Below are 18,815 nucleotides of genomic sequence, written 5' to 3'. Positions count from 1 at the left end.
ATAAGTAAGTGCCTTATGTAAGCTACAAAATAGAACCACAAAGTACATGGCACTTCTGTGAACTGTAGAGACTTCCTGCAAATGTGGACTGAATTATTCCCTGCAGGGACAATTAATGTGATGCTTGAGACTACATTATCAAAAGACAGTGACACTTTCACCTTGTTTTCTTGGGATCCCTTAATCTAAATCCAGCCTTACACAGAAGGGAATTAAGGACTTCTGTCTCCAGCCAGTGTCTTTTTGCCAGGCATATGAAGATGTCTGCAGCCTGCTCAAGCCTTCAGACAACTGAGGCCTTGGCTGACTTCTTATTTGAAACATCATGAAGAGCCTGAATGGAAATCACTAGTGAAGACATTGCTGGACTCCCATTACCATGAGAAGATAAATGGTCATTGTTTCAAGCCATTATGTCTTGGAATAATTAGTGGCAAAACCATAGATAGCTAACTTTATTCCTCAAATTAACCTGTGCAAATTTAGTTGCCATAATGTGTATCTTCTTCTTCTTCTTTTTTTTTTTTTCATAGATACCTTTCCCCTACAGTAGGGTAGGAAAGGGTGCTAGCTTGATTTCCGGGCCATACTACTAAGTGAACACAGTGACGGAAAGTCTCTGATCTAATTCTGCCAGCCAAATGAGCAGACACAACATGATCACAGAGTTGCATGAACTCAGCAAAGTCCATGTTGCCTGTCACTTTAGTCCCTTTGTTAGCATTTGGTATGAAAGGTATATTCTGAGACCAATTTAACTGTAGTTGGTAGCAGGACCCAAGAACCTTCCAGTCAAATCAGGTGGAAAAAAAAATCCTTTAGCAAGTTAGTTGAAATGACAGAGCTGAGCTAGGTATAGATATTTGGTGCCACTTTAAGAATACTGAGTTTCTAGGCTCACCACCAATTATCACTCCTTCATGCCAGAGTGAAGATGCTTGAAGTTTCCTGCCAACTCCATGTCATTTCACACATGGAAACTTATTTTTAACCTTTCTTGTGCTAATTAATAAAACTTTTGGTGCTGATTCAGAGGGGGCTGTTTGAAGCTCTTGGGTGTGTTTATTACTGATTAGGGTGTTCCAAGAGCTGACTGAGCATGGATTCTATACAGCAGGGCACACTGGCTGTTAACTCGCCAAACTGGGGTGTGAGAGGAAGGTTAGCTTAAACACACATGTTGTCTCTGTAACGCTTTAGAACAAATTACAGATAAGACGAAAGTGGAAGATGTCATATGGGAAATTATCCGGATGCAAGGAGAGCTACCAAATATACGATCAGGCAAGCTAAGAGGGCATTATCTCCAAGTGTCACAAGTCAAGATATTTAAATTCTGTTGTTCAACAAGGCAAATTAATTCAAGCGGCATCACGAATGGGAGGAGGGATGTGGTAGGTGGACATATTCATTCTCCAGAACCAGGGGTGAAAGGCTTACACCACCTGAAATCACTGAATTTTGATAAACCTTTCCACCATCCTTCTCTGCTACATCAATCTTTCCACTGAGAGCGTCTTTACAAAAACCATAGGTTTGGTTTCAGTGAGATCCACCCAACAGATGTATGGAACCATAGCATATACTTGCTCAGTTGGAGGTACATTTGTAAATACTCCCTGGCCAACATCTGCAGCTTGGACAAAATCTTGATAAGCAATGGTGGGTATATTCTGGGCAGATATTTGGGGAGGGGATGGGTGTTTCCAATATGAAACTCCCAGAGCTATACATTGACGATGCAACATCATGTATCCTTGGAAGCAACCATCCCAATAATGTAATTTTCTATGGAACACCCTCTTTTAAACTAACTTGTGCAGCAGAAACATTTTATGCCTTTTGATCTTTCTATCTCTTCTTATCTATGTTTAGCCTATATATTGTTCACTTTCCTTATTAATTCCTAAAGTGTCTTATAAGCAGCTTGTTTGTATGCTTAGTTTCATCTCTTCTTATTTGCTTCTCTTACTTCCCATTGCAGAATTGAGTAATCTTAATAAAACAGTAAACACACATTAGAAGAGATTATCATAGAATTAAAAGATTTTGGAAAAAAAGTATTTGTTTTAGAAATGACGAGAGAACCTGCTTCACAAAATTTGTTTAGTCAAGGGGAAAATCTTTTTGTTGGTGGTTTGTTTATCTAGGGATTTTACTTCTAGAAAGAGAGGACTTTGAGGAAAGCAGAAATAGCAGCATTAAATGCTAAGCTAGTTTATGCAGATGAAAATTGGAGACAGGCTAATTCAATTAATTTCTATAATGCTATCCATGAGACAGGAACTCCAAACATCAGATCAGATGCAAGAAATCAAGTGAAATAGGAAACAGGAAACTTAAGGACTTTCACAGAATTCCAGCTCCAATAGCACAGGAATTGAATCAATCAACTCAGCACCAAGACTTGTGGCTCAAGCACGAGGCCCGTACTTGCCATCGAAGACATTCCACAAGGGGGAGCTGATTGGCCTAGATGAGTAAGTTATTTCACTTTATAAATCTCTGCTGGTAATTCACCTGTTTTTCTTGAAAGTTGGAACTCTTTCAGCCTCTTGTCACAATCTTGCATGCAATACAAAAAATAGGCTTCCTCAGAGTAAAAGAGAGGAGGAGAGCAAAGCCTTTGCAAATGAGCTTTACTAAAGCAGAATCTCATAAATGGGTTTCCATTATTTGACTCACCTGGGCTATTTTTTTTTTTTTAAACTACCTTTCTGAGCCTCACCTCAGATCTTATCAATTAGGCTAAGATCCTAGGTCCAGGAATCTAATTAAAAAAAAAAAAGATTTATTTATTTATTTTTTTACAAAGTCAGATATACGGAGAGGAGGAGAAACAGAGATCTTCTGTCCAATGACTCACTCCCCAAGTGACCGCAACGGCTGGTACTGTGCCAATCCAGAGCCGGGAACCAGAAACCTCTTCCGGGTCTCCCACATGGATGCAGGGTCCCAAGGCCTTGGGCCATCCTCCACTGTATTTCCAGGCCATAAGAAGGGAGCTGGATGGGAAGTAGAGCAGCCGGGATTAGAACCGATGCCCATATGGGATCCCGGTGTGTTCAAGGCGAGGACCTCAGCTGCTAGGCCACGCCACCAGGCCCCAGGAATCTAATTTTTTTTTTTAAGATTTATTTTTATTATTTTTTTATTGGAAAGGCGGATATACAGAGAGGAGAGACAGAGAGGAATATCTTCTGTCCAATGATTCACTCCCCAAGTGAGCGCAACGGCCGATGCTATGCTGATCCTAAGCCAGGAGATTCTTCCGGGTCTCCCACGCGGGTGCAGGGTCCCAAAGCTTTGGGCCGTCCTCGACTGCCTTCCCGGGCCACAGGCAGGGAGCTGGAAGGGAAGCGGGGCTGCTGGGATAGAACCGGCGCCCACATGGGATCCTGGGCGTGCAAGGCGAGGATCTTAACCACTTGCGCCACTGCGCTGGGCCCCCAGGAATCTAATTTTTAAAAAGCTGTAAGAGAGTTTCTTCTGCAGCCTGAGATTTGATCAGCAGAGGTAAAGAACTATTTTAATAACACTCCCAAGGACAGAGCAGGTTTTTTTTTTTTTTTGAGACGATAAAGTCTTTGCTTATGCCTTTGATCCTTGACAATTAGCACTGCTGATGAGTGTAGCTAAAATGCAATGTTTGGTTTTCCATACTTGGAAATAAGCATGAATTTTAAACAAATATGCTACATGACACCTGTGATGTTTGGAGTTGGTATCTTTTTTGTTTGAGTTTAAAGGGCAGACCTAGAATCTAACTTTCTTTTGAGTAGAGTTCACTCCTTTCTATCTCAAAGCCTAATGATTTGTTTGCTTATCAGAGAGGCAGAGAACTCTTCTCCATTGGTTCATTCCCCACTGGGGCTGAAGCCAGTTGCTGGGGACTCAGTCCTAGACTCTGATGTGTATGGCAAGGACTCAATCACTCCAACGGTTTCCGCTTCTTCCCCTTTCTTTCTTTTAAATGTATTTGTTTTATTGAAAGGCAGATTGCCACAGAGGAGAGACCAACAGAAACATCTTCCTTGTGCTGGTTCACTCCCCAAGTGACTCCAATAGCTGGAGCTGATCCAAACTCAGAAGCCAGGAGCTTTTTCCAGGTATCCCACGTGGGTGTAGGGTCCCAAGGCCTTGTGCCATCCTTTGCTGCTCTCCCAGGCCACAAACAGGGAGAAGTGGAGCATTTGGGACACAAACCATGCCCTTACGGGATCCTCGTGCTTATAGGGGGAAGATAACCAATTGAGACATTGTGCCAGGGCCTCAATAACTGACATCTTAACTCATAAACCAAATGCTGGCTCTCTTAATGATTTTTTTAAAAGGCCTAAAGTAACATTTACAGCTTGAAATTATATTTACACAATTGGCTATTTCCAGCTGAGACACCTCCTATCTCATCCTTTGCCATCAACTTCATCTCATTTGACTCTTTAGAAAGTTACTACCTTCTATGATCAGCAGTTGGAATCCTCATTTATAAAATGCGAAACACACCTGCTCTTGGGCCCTCTCACAAGAGCCACTGAAGTGACTGTCTAATGCAAAGTTCTTGAGTTTCCTGTTTTTCCTGCATCCTTTGGGGGGGCAATGCCAGGACCTCCTTAAGCAATTCTGGAAAATGAGCTGGAGGAGGCATTTTTTTTTTAAGAGAGAAAATAGGTGAGAAACAGGAGTCTTTCAATGATCCCTTTGTCTCAAGAAGTCAATCAATGGTCTATCAACTTGGCTTTCTCCGATGAAGCCTGTTTGGATGACTGGCGTCACTGAAGCAAGAACCTCCTGCAGGTTGAGTTTTCCAACTTGCCTGCTCAGGAGACTCAACCTAGTACGCTTTAAGCTTTTAAAAGTACAGGTTCTGAATCTACTCCTTTTTTTTTTTTCCTGAATCTACTCTTGAATGATTTGATGTAGTATGTCTGCAGGAAGAGGGTGTAGGGCTCAGCGTTCTTAATGAGATGTCCCAGGTGAATTCTAAGTCTTGTGTGCTCAGAGTATTACCTGAGGACGTCGCTGTCCCTTATTAATCACAAGAATAATTTCCCTAGTCCAAGCATCCAGCTGCCTTCTAGGATGACAAACTGGTTTGAATGGGATTGGGTAGAGACTTTGTTATTTGACTGTGATCCCTATATGCCTGACTTTCTTCTGGTCTATTTCCTCAACCAATGAACGCAGGGGTAGGACAGCCTCATTTAAGGGGATGAGGGACTGAGCAGTTGAAAGTAATGGGTAGTGCGGGATATGCAGATGAGTTTATTTCCAAGAAATGTTTTTGGGCACTCTGTGGAGGTTTCTCAGGGAATATGCTCAAAGGAGCTTTTCTCTTTCTTTCTTTCTTTTTTTTTTTTTAAATTTATTTATTTATTGCAAAGTCAGACATACAGATAGAAGAGACAGAGAGGAAGATCTTCCATCCGATGATTCACTCCCCAGGTGACCGCAACAGCTACAGCTATGCTGATCTGAAGCCAGGAACCAGAAACTTCCTTTAGGTCTCCCATGTAGGTGCAGGGTCCCAAGGCTTTGGGCCATCCTCCACTGCCTTCCCAGGCCACAAGCAGGAAGCTGCATGGGAAGTGGAGCTGCCGGGATTAGATCTGGCACCCATATGGGACCCCAGTGAGTTCAAGGCAAGGATTTTAGCCACTAGGCCACCGTGCTGGGCCCAAAAAGAACTTTTCTATTTCTGCAGTGGCCAGCAGCTTAAGCTGCAGGTGCTCCTAGCATTCCAGATTTAAGCCACATTGGATGAAGCAAGGATGTGTGAGGGAGTCCCTCTTCCTTCACTGCTGTCATTCTTACTGTCAAATCACTGCTATAGATTAGCAATGGTTTGTTCCTAAACTATATTCTTGTGCTTGCCTTGGGCCTTTCTTGTGTGCTCAGATATTCGGTGACCTTGGTGAAACGGAGGAAGCCAAACATGTCTTCTATAGCACATCCCAGTCTGATTCGGCAGGTGGCTACTCCAGGCAACATTCCTACCGACATTCACTCTCCAACTTGCTCTTAGTGATTGGGTGTTGTGAGATAGACGGTCTCAATAACATGCTATCTTTTTTTTTTTTAAAACCAACCAGGACTGGTGACCACAGTGCACTTGGATATGGAGATGTGGTGATACAATCCAATACTGAACGTGGGATGTGGCTCCTTTTGTGATTTCCAGTTTTCCTTGCCCTTGCCTGTGAAAGAAGGAGCGTAATGTCTCCTTCCCAGGGTCATGAACGTCAAATGAAATGAGGTAAAAGAACCACCTGGGATGCTGCAACATGGGGAAAACATTCCAATTCTTACTAGTACAGATTCTGCTAATTTTGAACCATATTTCTCATGTTCTTACCCTTTTCCAAAATCAGGGTGCATCTTAGAATGCGATGTGTGTTGCAGCTTAACTAGCAGAGTTTTTCCCTTAGCTGTTCGGTAGAAGTGCCATGTGTGACCTATGTTGCCTTTTATGGGAAATGGCAGTGGTAATTGGCATCACAGTACTTGAGTCGTGTGGACTCTGATTGAACTACTCTGATGGGTAACTTGTCCATTTTTTTTTTTTTTTGGAATGATGGTTTGGTGATGAGTTTTTCTCCTTGACTTATCCTATAGATCTGCATGATGATCCAGAATCTCTCATTCTTGGTGCCATTCACACAATATATGCTTAAGTTCCACTCCCATGGAGGCCGACTCAACTCTCTGCCTGTGGGGACCTGATTTGAAAGCCTTTCTCCAGGCTCTGGTCTATAATGTGACACCAGACCTTGTTATTCCCTCAAGTGAGAGGCCATGAAACCTGTGTGGCTGTGGATTCCTGTGTCAGAAAGAGGAAACGGGTAATTGGCTGTGGCATAAACTCATCATCATTTGTGCTCTCTTGGAAAATCAAAGTGCCCCCAGGCCTGTGCACTGACTCTTGTCAATCCTGTCTAGAACCTGCTCTTACCAGAGAGATCCGTGTTGACATTCTTGATCCTGGAGCTAGGGAGAGTGTACCTTCTATTAGCACCTACACAGCTACATCATCCCATTGGGTGTGCTGTATAATAGTAATCTCTAGTAGAGTTTTAAAGGCTTCAAACCAGCTTGCCCACTATTAACCTAGTAACAATGGATACATTACTAACCTCCCTAGTTGTCATATATTTATGTTTTAGATAGGGATAAAAATGATATTTGCCTCTGAGAATTGTCCCACTGACCAGGCTTCGTTATCCCATGCTCTGGGAGGTGCGACTGTGGCACAGACGCTGTAAACAGTTCAGGAAAATTTCCTGTTAATGGTGACTGCTGTTTCCCCAATACCCAGTAGGTTGCTAGGTATATAATATAAGTAAAAGAGAGAGAGAAAACTGAAAGAGAGAGAGAACTGAGAGATTTTTTTTTTTTGGATATTAATAACAATGATTTTCTCTAAGTTTAAACTTGTGCTGGAAACAGCAGGGTCCCTTGTGCACCATAATAACTATTTGTAGTTATGTAGGGTTTTCTAACATTGAAAGCATGCTACTATTTCTCATTTAAAATTTCTACAAAACCTAAAATAGAGTGGGTATTCTTATGAGTACCTCTGGAGGTATCTGAATTACAGGGACTAAAGAATGGTGGGGTCTCCAAGTGCCTCCTACAAACAGAGGAGAATTGCACAGCACAAGTTTAGGAATTTAGCAGTCAGGAAACCTTGGTGATTTTCCAGAATACACATTCAATAGAGTGGTGAGGCTGGATGCTAGAACTTGGGCAAGCAAGGGAGCTCTATGAGGGTGGGGTACAATGAGCATCAACCTCTTGTCAGAAAAGCCTTGGTGAGAAACGGGGATAGAACCGGTGCAGATAATGGCTATTTTAAAATAAGGGTGACCTATGTATGATTATCCCCTGAAGATGACTTGTTCTGGCCGATTTCTGACAACTCAAACTTTAGAATTGGATCTTTCATGGCAGCTGAAGGATCCCTTTTAAGAATGTCTTCCCGCTGTGTGAAAACATTGTCAGTAGAACCCAAATGCAAGTAAATGACAGGCTGGGACCCTGAGTTTTTTCACTCACTAAAATGCTAGTTCAAGTAAGAATGAGATGCTCCTGTCACTTATTCATCAGTTCAGGATCAAGCACATTGGTAACTGGAAGATGTCAGGAGGCCTAAACTGAGGGACTGTCATACTTCATTGCTGGGGGTGGAAGTTGGTGCGTCTTTTTTGAGAATACTCTTTGGCAGTGTCTACCAAGTTTGTCTGCATAAAGTCTTTCACTTTCAGGAAATTATCCTGTATGTGTGTGTATGTATATTATATTTGTATATTATAAATATTTATTTACAAGGATGTATTTATCATGTTCATGGGAGCACAAGTATGTGTGTGAGAGAGAGAAAAAGAGAGAGAGAGAAAATCATTCAGATTCTGAAATAGGCTCCATATCTCATCCATATTGTGATGCAACTATTCAGTCACTGTTAGAGTAATGGGGTTCTCTTCCTCCTAACAGAGCAATCACCATCTCATGTATGGGTAGATAAGGAAAAGATGTGAAGAAATTTTATCAAGACATAATGGAATATGCACTGACAATGTCTGTGAAACCGGAAAGGGCTACAAATGATTGTTTGGAAGGGGAAGAAGTAATTGTCAGCTCTTACTTCCCTCTCTTCTATATGCATTTTTTTTTACCTTGAGCATTTGCTACATTGAAAGTGTAATATTGGTTTGAAAATGCCTCATACAACACATTAGATCTCTGGGTCTCCTTGTACATTTAAACATTTTCTGAAGTTTTTATTTACTCCTCCCGCCATTCCCCCTCATTTTTTCCCCCTGAAATCCATTTGCCACGTAAAGGGCACCAGGGAGGTTAAATGATCTATCATTCTTGGGTTACTTTGCACTGGTCATTTCCTCTGCTAGCAAATTGCTGGGTAGTTAGTCTCCCAACCCGTCTGCAGAAACCTTCCAATTATCTCAATGCAATCAGGCTCATTTGAAAAGTGTTCTGTGATTATACAAGACTGATGGAGGATTCAGTCCCGTTCTGGATTAGCAGGCGGAGCCTAACAAATCTGATCACTATAACCCAGAGATAACTTTAAAAACAAACAAAAATGACAGCAGTAGGCTTTTGGCCTACAGTTGAGACACAGCCAGTGAAGATGCCTGAGTTTCAGAATATCCAAGTTTGATTTCCCTGCTACACTCATGATTCTAGCTTCCCATTGCTGCAAATCCTGGGGGGCAGCTGGTGATGCCCCTATCCTTGTGTAAGAGATCTCCATTGCATTCTTGACTTCTAGCTTCTACCAGGGCCCCTCAGGGATTTTGGAGAACCAGTCAGCGGATGGGAGCTCTATCAGTCTATCTCACTTCTTCTCCAAAAATGTCTTACAAATGAAGACATTCCTTTATCACTCTTCCCTTGTTCTGAGCTGGTAAGTCAAAGTTGGTACCCTAATTACTTTTTTCATTTCAGTTCTCCAAATGACAATGAAAGAGTGCCAATTCAGGGAACTTGTATCTTATATCATTTGGAAATTCCCTTTACTTGATTAGAAGTTGCTGTGGGGCCAACACCATGGCACAGTATACTAAGCTTCTGCCTGCAGTGCTAGCATTCCACATGGGTGCTGGCTTAAGTTCTAGCTGCTCCACTTCTGATCCAACTCCATAATTACAAGTAACTCAAGTCCTTGGGCCCCTGCATTCATGTGAGAGACCTGGTAGAAGCTCCTGGCTCCTGGCTTCAGATAAGCTCAGCTCTGACTGTTGCAGCCATTTGTGGAGTGAAACAGCAGATGGAAGAACTCTCTCTCTCTCCTTCCCCTTTTCTCTGTAACTCTGCATTTCAAATAAAAAATAGATCTTAAAAGAAAAATAGTTGCTGTGCAGAAACACAAGACATTTCCTGTAGGACAGAAGTTCCTAGTTACTGGTTCAGCAACAGTAACATGTTTGTGATGATCTGAAGCCTGATATACAGATAGACTATATGACTGATGGTGGTGTTTCTTAAACTTGTTTTCATTTGCAAAAGGACTAGGTGAGCAGGAAGGGAGAGGGAAGGGGAAAGCAGCTCCCAAGAGAAAGCCAGGAGGTGGGGTGCCTCTCGAAAGGAGAGGGAGAGACACCTGTTTCTTACACTTGTTCAAGAGACTGACAGCCCCAAAGTGAGAACCTTTACTTTTCTTTTTTTTTCTATGCATTTATTTGTTCAAAAGGTTACAGTGGGAGAAAGACACACACACACACACACACACACACACACCACACACACACACACACACACACACACACACACACAAATCTTTAATCTGCTGGTTCAGTCCCCAAAAGCCACAATGGCTGGGGCTAGGCCAGGACAAAGCCAGGAACTAAGAGCCTTTCCCAGGTTTCCTACATTTTGGTAGGGGCCCAAGTACTCAGACCATCTTGTACTGCTTTCCCAGGTGTGTTTAGCAAGGAGCTGGATAGAATGTGGGATAGCTAGAACATGAAGCAGCATCCATATGGATTGCTGTCATTGTTGCAGAAGGCAGCTTAGCTCATTGTGCTACAACACTGGCCCCTGGAGAGAGCCTTCTTAAGATCCCATTTTTGACACCTGTTGGACTATGTGAGTAGGAGGCAGGACTGATGAGAACTATGTAAGAGAACACTTTCCAAACAGCTAAAGATTTATAGGTATCCATGTTATGGTATAGTGGGTTGGGTTGCAAGGCCAGCATCCTATATAGACACCAGTTCAAGTCCTAGCTATCCCATTTCCATCTCCCTGATAATGTGCCTGGGATGCCAGCATAGTGTTGGAGACCTGGAAGAAGTTACTGGCTCTTGGATTTTGCCCGACCCAGCCCTGGCTGTTGTGGACATATGGGGAGTGAATCAGCAAATGAAAGATCTCTTTCTCTGTGTGTGTTCCTCCTGCTCTCTCTGTAACTCTGCCTTTTACACAGTTTAAAAAATGATCTATACACTGTGACATGAGTGGAAGTGGGGGCCTTTGCTGAAACTATTCCTCCTAGTGTCTTCCCTTGTCAAAGTCTTACTGAGGGTCTCTTAGTAGAGATGGACATGAGTAACTAACTCAGTTTGGTTTTGAATATAAATCTTTTTCTCTCTCCTCTACACTATAGCACCTAACACTTTATTCAGAGGTTGCTCTCAACTGCGTTTGGCATCAAGAGAATGGATGGCCTCTTAATACCTTTAACTGCCTTTTCCCCCTATACCTCCAGACAGAAGTAATCTGCTATGCTTTGACTGATGCATTTGAAACAAAAAATTTTCTTGTCATTCAAAAAGAGAATGTGCTTTCTGATCCTGCTTGCCTCTTGAGATTAATCTCTCCATGTCACTGCTGTTTGGGGACCTTTTCCACTGACGGCTTGAGTTCCCTCAATGCTCCGTGTCGCCTTGGTGTTGCACCTTTGCTCTTCCTTGCTTTCCTGACTTAGCTAACTCCTGTCCTCCAGCTTGACGCCAGCCTATACAGGAGGTGTCTCCAACACTTGCTCCAGATTAGTCCTCCAAACTCATCTTCAGTAATGATCATTTTATCTCTGAAATGGTTACTTATTTATTTATACTGGAATAGAGTATTTCTGCACAGGATATTGGAAATATGCATGATTTTTGGGGGTGGTTGAACACATGGGAGGAAGATGTGTCATTATGTGCTTTTTCTTTTTTTTAACTTTTGCAAAAAAAATTATGTGTTTGAAAGGCGTTTACAGATAAAGAGAGATTTTTTCTTCTTGTAATTCACCCCTTAATGGCCACAACAACCATGGTTCACCCAGACATACGCCACCAAGGTTTCCTATATGGGTGGCAGTGATCCAAGCACCTGGGGCATCTGCTACTGCTTTATCAGGAATATTAGCAAGGAGCCAAATCAGAAACGGAGGAGAGTACTAACTGGTACCCATATGGGATGTTTGTGTCACAGGCGATTTAATCTATGGTAGTACAACAGTTTTTCTTTGAACTTTTGTAGTATGTAAATTTGTTACCTGTTGGAATCTATACATTTCAAACTTAAGAACAATAACATCTCTTAGATATCGAAGAAATTCTATATTTTCCTCAAATGAGTGTCTTTTAGGTATCTCCAAATCTGCTTTTTTGTCAAAACAAAACAACAAAACAAAACAAAAAAAAACCTTTGTTTTTTGATTTCATGAATGATATGTAAATTTTCTTCATTGTAAATTCCAATGCAAATTAACCTTCCAGCTTTCAAGCTTTTCTGATATAATACTCATATAATTTCCATTCTGTTCTTAAGTGAGTTTTGAGTATACTAAAAAAGATATATATATAGCCTGGCGCAATAGCCTAGTGGCTAAAGTCCTCGCTTTGAATGCGCCGAGATCCCATATGGGTGCCGGTTCATGTTCCTGTGTCCCCGCTTTCCATCCAGCTCCTTGCTTGTGGCCTGGGAGAGCAGTAGACAATGTCCCAAAGCTTCAGGACTATGTACCCGCATCAGAGATCCAAAGAAGTTCCTGGCTCCTGGCTTCAGATTGGCTCAGCTCCGGCCGTTGTGGCCACTTGGGGAGTGAATCATTGCACGAAAGATCTTCCTCTCAGTTTCTCCTCCTCTCTGTTTATCTGCCTTTCCAATAAAAATAAATAAATCTTTATAAAAAAAATCTAGAGTGTATAGCTTAAGGTACTTTGAAATTAGTAATGTTGGGTTTTTCTGAGAAGAGTAATTAGGGTCGCAGGTTGTCCCCATTTTCCTTTACCCAAAGGGGATACCTTACTTTCAGTGCTAAAAGTAACTCCTGCAGCCAGGGATGAGTCGCTGCATTTGTTCATGGAGCATTGCTCTGATCAAAGACCTTTGTAAAGGAAAGGGATTTCTTTAGCTCTCAGTTATGGAAGCTGACCCTGGCATTGGCACTGACTTCTGGTGAGCACTTTAGGGTAGATGGCATCATGTGTCAGTTGCTCTAGAGTAGAGAGGATGGGATTCAGAGAGATCCTATTGTAATAGAGGAAACGGGAAGGAGAGGGAGTCCTAGAAAGCTGAACGCTTTGCTTTTCAGCGTCTTGTTCTCTCTCTCTTTTTTAAAGATTTGTTTATTGATTTACTCAGAGAGGAGAGAAATAGAGATAGGAAGACAGACAGACAAACAGAAAGACAGACAGAGAGACACACTCCATATAGGAGAACACTATAGAGAGAGAATATTTTCTTTACACAGTTTCATTTTGGGGCCAGGCCAAAGTTAGCAGCCTGGAATTCCATCCTAGTCTCCCACAGAGGTGGCAGAGGCCCAAGTACATGAACATCTTAGACTACTTTCCATTGCTCCGATATGGGATGGTTGCTCTGTGCCCTTAATCCACAGTGTCAGTCATAATCCCAGCCTTACATCTGTCTCTCTCTCTCTACGTTTTTCAGAAACAAAGTTCTTTTTAAGAAAAGTTTAAGGGCCCGGAGGTGTGGCCTAATGGTTAAAGTCCTTGCCTTGAACGCCCGGGGTCCCATATGGGCGCCGGTTCTAATCCTGGCAGTTCCACTTCCCGTCCAGCTCCCTGCTTGTGGCCTGGAAAAGCAGTCGAGGACGGCCTAAGGCTTTGGGACCCTGCATCCGTGTGGGATATCCAGAAGAAGTTCCTGGATCCTCGCTTTGGATCGGCATAGCATCGGCCGTTGCGCTCACTTGGGGAGTGAATCATCGGACGGAAGATCTTCCTCTCTGTCTCTCCTCCTCTCTGTATATCTGACTTTCCAATAAATAAATAAATCTTTTAAAAAAAAAATAAGAAAAGTTTAACATTTGATCAAGTTTTTTTGAAGATTAAATTTGAAAAGCCATATAAAGCAATCAGACAGGAATAAAATTTTATAATGAGCATATTAAATGATTTTAAGAGCTTTTTCTTGTTGGTTGTAACTAGTAGCATTACTTATCTTTTTATCAAAACGAGTTCTTTTCGAGATTATTACTAGCAAGTTCTGATATGTGGCGCAGATTGTATGTATTGTATCTGAAATATTTGGGACTGGCAGTACCTTGAACACCAGTTTTCAGGATTTTGGAGTGGTTGCATAAGTATAATGAACTATTGTGGGAGTGGGACTTGGGCTAAGCATGAACTTCGTTTGTGCTTTATGTAAACGTCACATACCCAGCCTAGAGGTAACTGTGCACAGGACATGTGCTATCAATACCATCTAAGAGCTTCACGGTGTGGCAAGTCCTATTTGAGACATTGTGTTGGCATTCAAAATCTGCCAGATTTTGTAGCATATTCCAGATTAGGGCTACCCAAACTGTACTGTGCTAAGTTAACATGGAAACATGATACCTTTTATGTATTTTAAAATTCCCAGTGAACTATTTGCCAGTAAAATACTGTTTGGTTTTAAGAATTCTTATGCTCAAATTCTAATAGCAACTTCAATCTTCAGCTGAATGCTGTGTTCCAAGATCTTTTTGTTTTAGAATATTTACACAACAAATATCTTCTTAGCCACTGAGCTCCTCATTGCAGCTGAAATATGTGCTTTTCTTTATCCTCATGGTTTTGAGTCATCTCATGTTGAGGGACCCCCTGAACTGGGGTTCCATCTGTTTTGTTCTTCTTTGATTTTGGAAGGTGATAGCCTGGCTGAGGTTGTCATCTTTACTTTGTTCTACTTCCTCCATTTCTTGTTCTGGTTCAGGGACTTTTCTTTCTTTCTTTCTTTCTTTCTTTCTTTCTTTCTTTCTTTCTTTCTTTCTTTCTTTCTTTCTTTCTTTCTTTCTTTCTTTCTTTCCTTCTTTCTTTCTTTCTTTCTTTCTTCCTTCCTTCCTTCCTTCCTTCCTTCCTTCCTTCCTTCCTTCCTTCCTTCCTTTCTTGATTGATATTCTCCAAGCATATTTTTTTGATGTTCTCCAAGCATATTTTTAGTGTCCACTTTCCCCACAGTCATAGCACTTGCATTTATCAAAGCAGTTTTGCTTTTGGATGAACTCAGCTGCCCTTCCATTGTCGATAGCGATGCTGGTTTAAATCACTGTATTAAGTAACTGCTTGTTGTGTATTGCCCTCTTGCAGTTCTGTGCAGTCTTCATCTAAAACCAAAGTGAATGTAACCCCTTCACTGTTCCTCATATCTTTATCTTTCATTGTAGTCACTTACAACTTTTCCATACTTGGAAATATCCATCACAAATCATTGTTAGGGAAAAAGGCAAGTTGGAGACATACACTGTGCTTTTGCTTGGAGTTAATCTACCACTCATTTTTCTGGTGGGGTGGCCAGTGCTTGAGCCCTTGGCACCCTGGACCCAGCCTGGGCATTGTGGGTCCAGGCAGAAGAAGGTCCTGACATACATGCCCCCTCCACATCTGGCTTTCTTAATTAATCCAATGCTGTAAGACTTGCCTCAGTCTTAGAAAACTACCCCAGGCTCTCAGGAAAAGATTTAATCCATTCAGAAGGGCAGATCTACAAATTCCTCACTACTTCGGTACTATTACACTGAGCATTCAGGCTCAACATGAGTTTCAGTGGGTACAAATTATATTCAGGCCAGAGCAATTGATCACCCCAGACTTCCAGCCAATCAGAACTGAGTATCAGAACAACCATAGTAGTTACTGGGTCAGAGAGAAAGGACAAAGCTTTGATGTTTTAAACTCACACCGGGTATTGGTGCATGGTAAGTGATCACCCCAGCTCTGTTTTACAGCTCTTTCTTCATCTTTCCAGAAATGTTGTTCATCAACTCCATGACATTTAAAACATACCTTAAATTGTGCTTTAAACTTTATAATGACAAAAGTGGCATAGAAAAGGAATTTCCATGACATTTGATGCTATTATGTTCTTAACTGAAGCTGGGAAATTTATTCCCTTTAATGATGCATGCCAAGTCAATTTTATTTTTAGATTTAGACCCCTTCAAAAAATGCCATTCTGAAAATTTTTTAAAGTAGTCCAAGGTTTATTAAGAACAATTAAAAGTTTTTCTCATAGTATGGCAGGAATAAGTAATTAAAAAGTGAATTAGCCAATGAAAATAATGTGCTTGTGAGTAGGAGGGACTTAAAGACACATAAAAAGTATTCACATTGAGAAAAAAGTGATGGTGATTAATTATAGACTTCATTAAGTTTTTAGCCTAAAACTGAACTGCACGCTGGATAAAGCTTTTCATTAGCCAGAAATCTGTGTACATAAGAAAGACACTAAGCAAATAAATGTGGCAGAGAAAAGCCAAAATACTTTTTTTCCCAAAATGAATAGTTGGCTAATCAGTTAAAAATAATGAAACTCCAAAAAAGAAATTCTATGAAGAAACTCTCCTCTTTGATGTTTTCTTCCCAGTGTCCAATTTGATTTTCTCATTTTGGGAAATCTTGAAATCAAAGAGAGCAATCTGATATACTTGGGGAACTTTTCAAGAATTCGGAAGCTATAGACTAGGACATTGCCTATGGCTGGGTTAGCTGGACTAGCTGCAATAGAGCTTTTTGACAGATTTAGCTTGCTTTTTCTGGTTGGTTCAACATTACAAAGAGTAGGTGTTTTATTTTCACCTGGGAATCTTTCTGGAGCCACAAAGCTATCTGCAAATTTTAAAGGACTGCCTGGTAGACATATAGGTTTCTGGAATCTATATTCAGTTTCATTAATATATCCGTATGGCAGTCACAAACTTTTCTGATTGCCACAATTTTGTAGGAATAAATAAGACCTGGAATCAGAAAGTGTTAAGTCCTTCATCTTTGTTCTGTCATTTAAAGATTACTTTGATTTTTTTAAATTCCACTTGAGTTTTAGGATAGGCTTTATCTGTTTCTTCAAAAGAGTCATTTGGGATTTTAATGGGGATTTGAATCTGTAGGTTGGTTTGCTGAATGAAATTAACCAGTTTTGTATCTAATATAACAACCTCATATTAATACTGTCGATAAATATTTAGCTTTTCAAATACTTCTTAAACTAGCTTTGATGTGTTGCTGGCTTCTTTATTGATGAATTGATCAAGGTAGACAGTTCATATCATATTTATGTAAGAATAAGATTTTACCTTTTGGAAAATTCTCTTAAGAATCTTTCTTTCTTTCTTTCTTTCTTTCTGGCCAGCCATGGTAGCCTATTGGCTAACATCTTTGCCTTGCATGGGCCAGAATCCCATATGGGTACTAGTTCTAATTCTGGCAGCCCCGGTTCCTAACCAGCTCTCTCCTTGTGGCCTGGGAAAGTCGTCAAGGATGGCCCAAAGCCTTGGGATACTGCATCTGCGTGGGAGACTCGGAAGAAGCCCCTGGCTCCTAGCTTCGAATAGGTGCAGCTCTGTCCATCGTGGCCACTTGTGAACCAGTGGATGAATTATCTTTCTGTTTCTCTGTGTCTCTGTGAATCTGCCTTTCCAATAAAAATAAATAAATCTTTAAAAAAAAAAGCTGGAATACCACAGTCTTACTGGAGTATAAACATGGGCTAAGATAGATAATCATATCCCAAAGTGACCGTTTCATTCCTGTACAATTTTTGTGTTTGATATTAGCTTCCACATATCAGAGAGAACATATGACTTATTTCACTAAACTTCATGATTTCCAGATGAATTTATTTTGTTGCAAAACAAGATTTCATTTTCTTAATGACTGAATAGTATTCTGTCCTTATTTATATCACATTTTCTTTTGCAGTCATTAGCTGATAGACATCTCAGTTGATTCCATACCTCAGCTATTGTGAATTGAGTGGCAGCAATCATGGGAATATGAAGAACTGCCTCAGATGCTTCATTTTGTTTGGGTAAATTCCCAGGGGGTGGGATGACTGCCTCATATGCTAGATCTATTTTTAAATCTCTGCCTTCCACAATGGTTACTCTAGTTTACATTTCTACCAACAGTGGATTATGGTACCTTCCCCCCAACACCTTATCTCTAGCAATTATTGGAACTCAAAAAGAGAGTTTGATAAAGTTGCAGTATAAAAAAAACACACAAAAAAATCAATAGTATTTTTATGTACAGACAATGCTGTGGCTGAGAAAGAGCTTGCAAGATCAGTCACATTCACAATAGCTACAAAAAATGTGAGTTTCTTGAAATAAACTTAACCGAGGAGGTAAAAGAATGAAAATTTTAAAGCATTAAAGCAAGGGATAGAAGAACAAGGAACACCAAATAGCTATAGCAATCATCTTAAACAAAAACAAAGTTGGAGGCATCACTTTAAGACCTAATACAGGATAGTTACAATCAAAACTATTTGGGACTGCCACAGAGGTAGACATGTAGACTAATGAACAAAAGAGAAACCCCAGAAATTAATCCATGCATGCACAACTAACTAATCTTTGAGCTGAAATCAATGCCTGGTGAAAGAACAGTCCCTTCAATAAATGGTGCTGGGAAAATTTAATCTGTGTATGCAGAAGTATGAAATAAGTTTCCTTGCAACTTACATAAAAATCAGCTCAAAATGGATCAGGAGTTTAAATCTACTGCCTGATTCTATCCAATTACTAGAGGAAATCATTGGGGAAACTCTGCAATACACAGGCATAGGCAAAGTCTTCTTGGAAAAGACTCCAGACACAGGCAACTAGAGCAAAGACAAATGAGATTACCTCAAGCTAAGAAATTTCTGCACTGCAATGGAAACCCTCAACAAAATGAAGATGTAGCTGACAGAATGAGGGAAAATATTTGCAAATTACACAACTAATAAAGAATTAATGTGCATTTAAAAAAAGATATTCTTTCGTTTATTTGAAAGGCAGAGTTACAGAGAGAGAGATCTATCCTGTGGTTCACTCCCCTAGTGACAACAATGACTAGAGCTGGGTTAATCCG

General features: G+C 40.8%; 1 pseudogene; it reads right to left on the bottom strand.

Annotated features, from left to right (window-relative positions):
* Nucleotides 1-14,479: 14,479 nt before the first annotated feature.
* Nucleotides 14,480-15,238, bottom strand: LOC121166002 (annotated as a pseudogene).
* Nucleotides 15,239-18,815: the final 3,577 nt, after the last annotated feature.

Source organism: Ochotona curzoniae, unplaced genomic scaffold (assembly GCF_017591425.1).
Source record: "Ochotona curzoniae isolate NIBS_2020 unplaced genomic scaffold, NIBS_Ocur_1.0 contig_908, whole genome shotgun sequence".
In the NCBI taxonomy this organism is placed as follows: domain Eukaryota; kingdom Metazoa; phylum Chordata; class Mammalia; order Lagomorpha; family Ochotonidae; genus Ochotona; species Ochotona curzoniae.
This window is presented reverse-complemented; position numbering and strand designations above follow the sequence as displayed.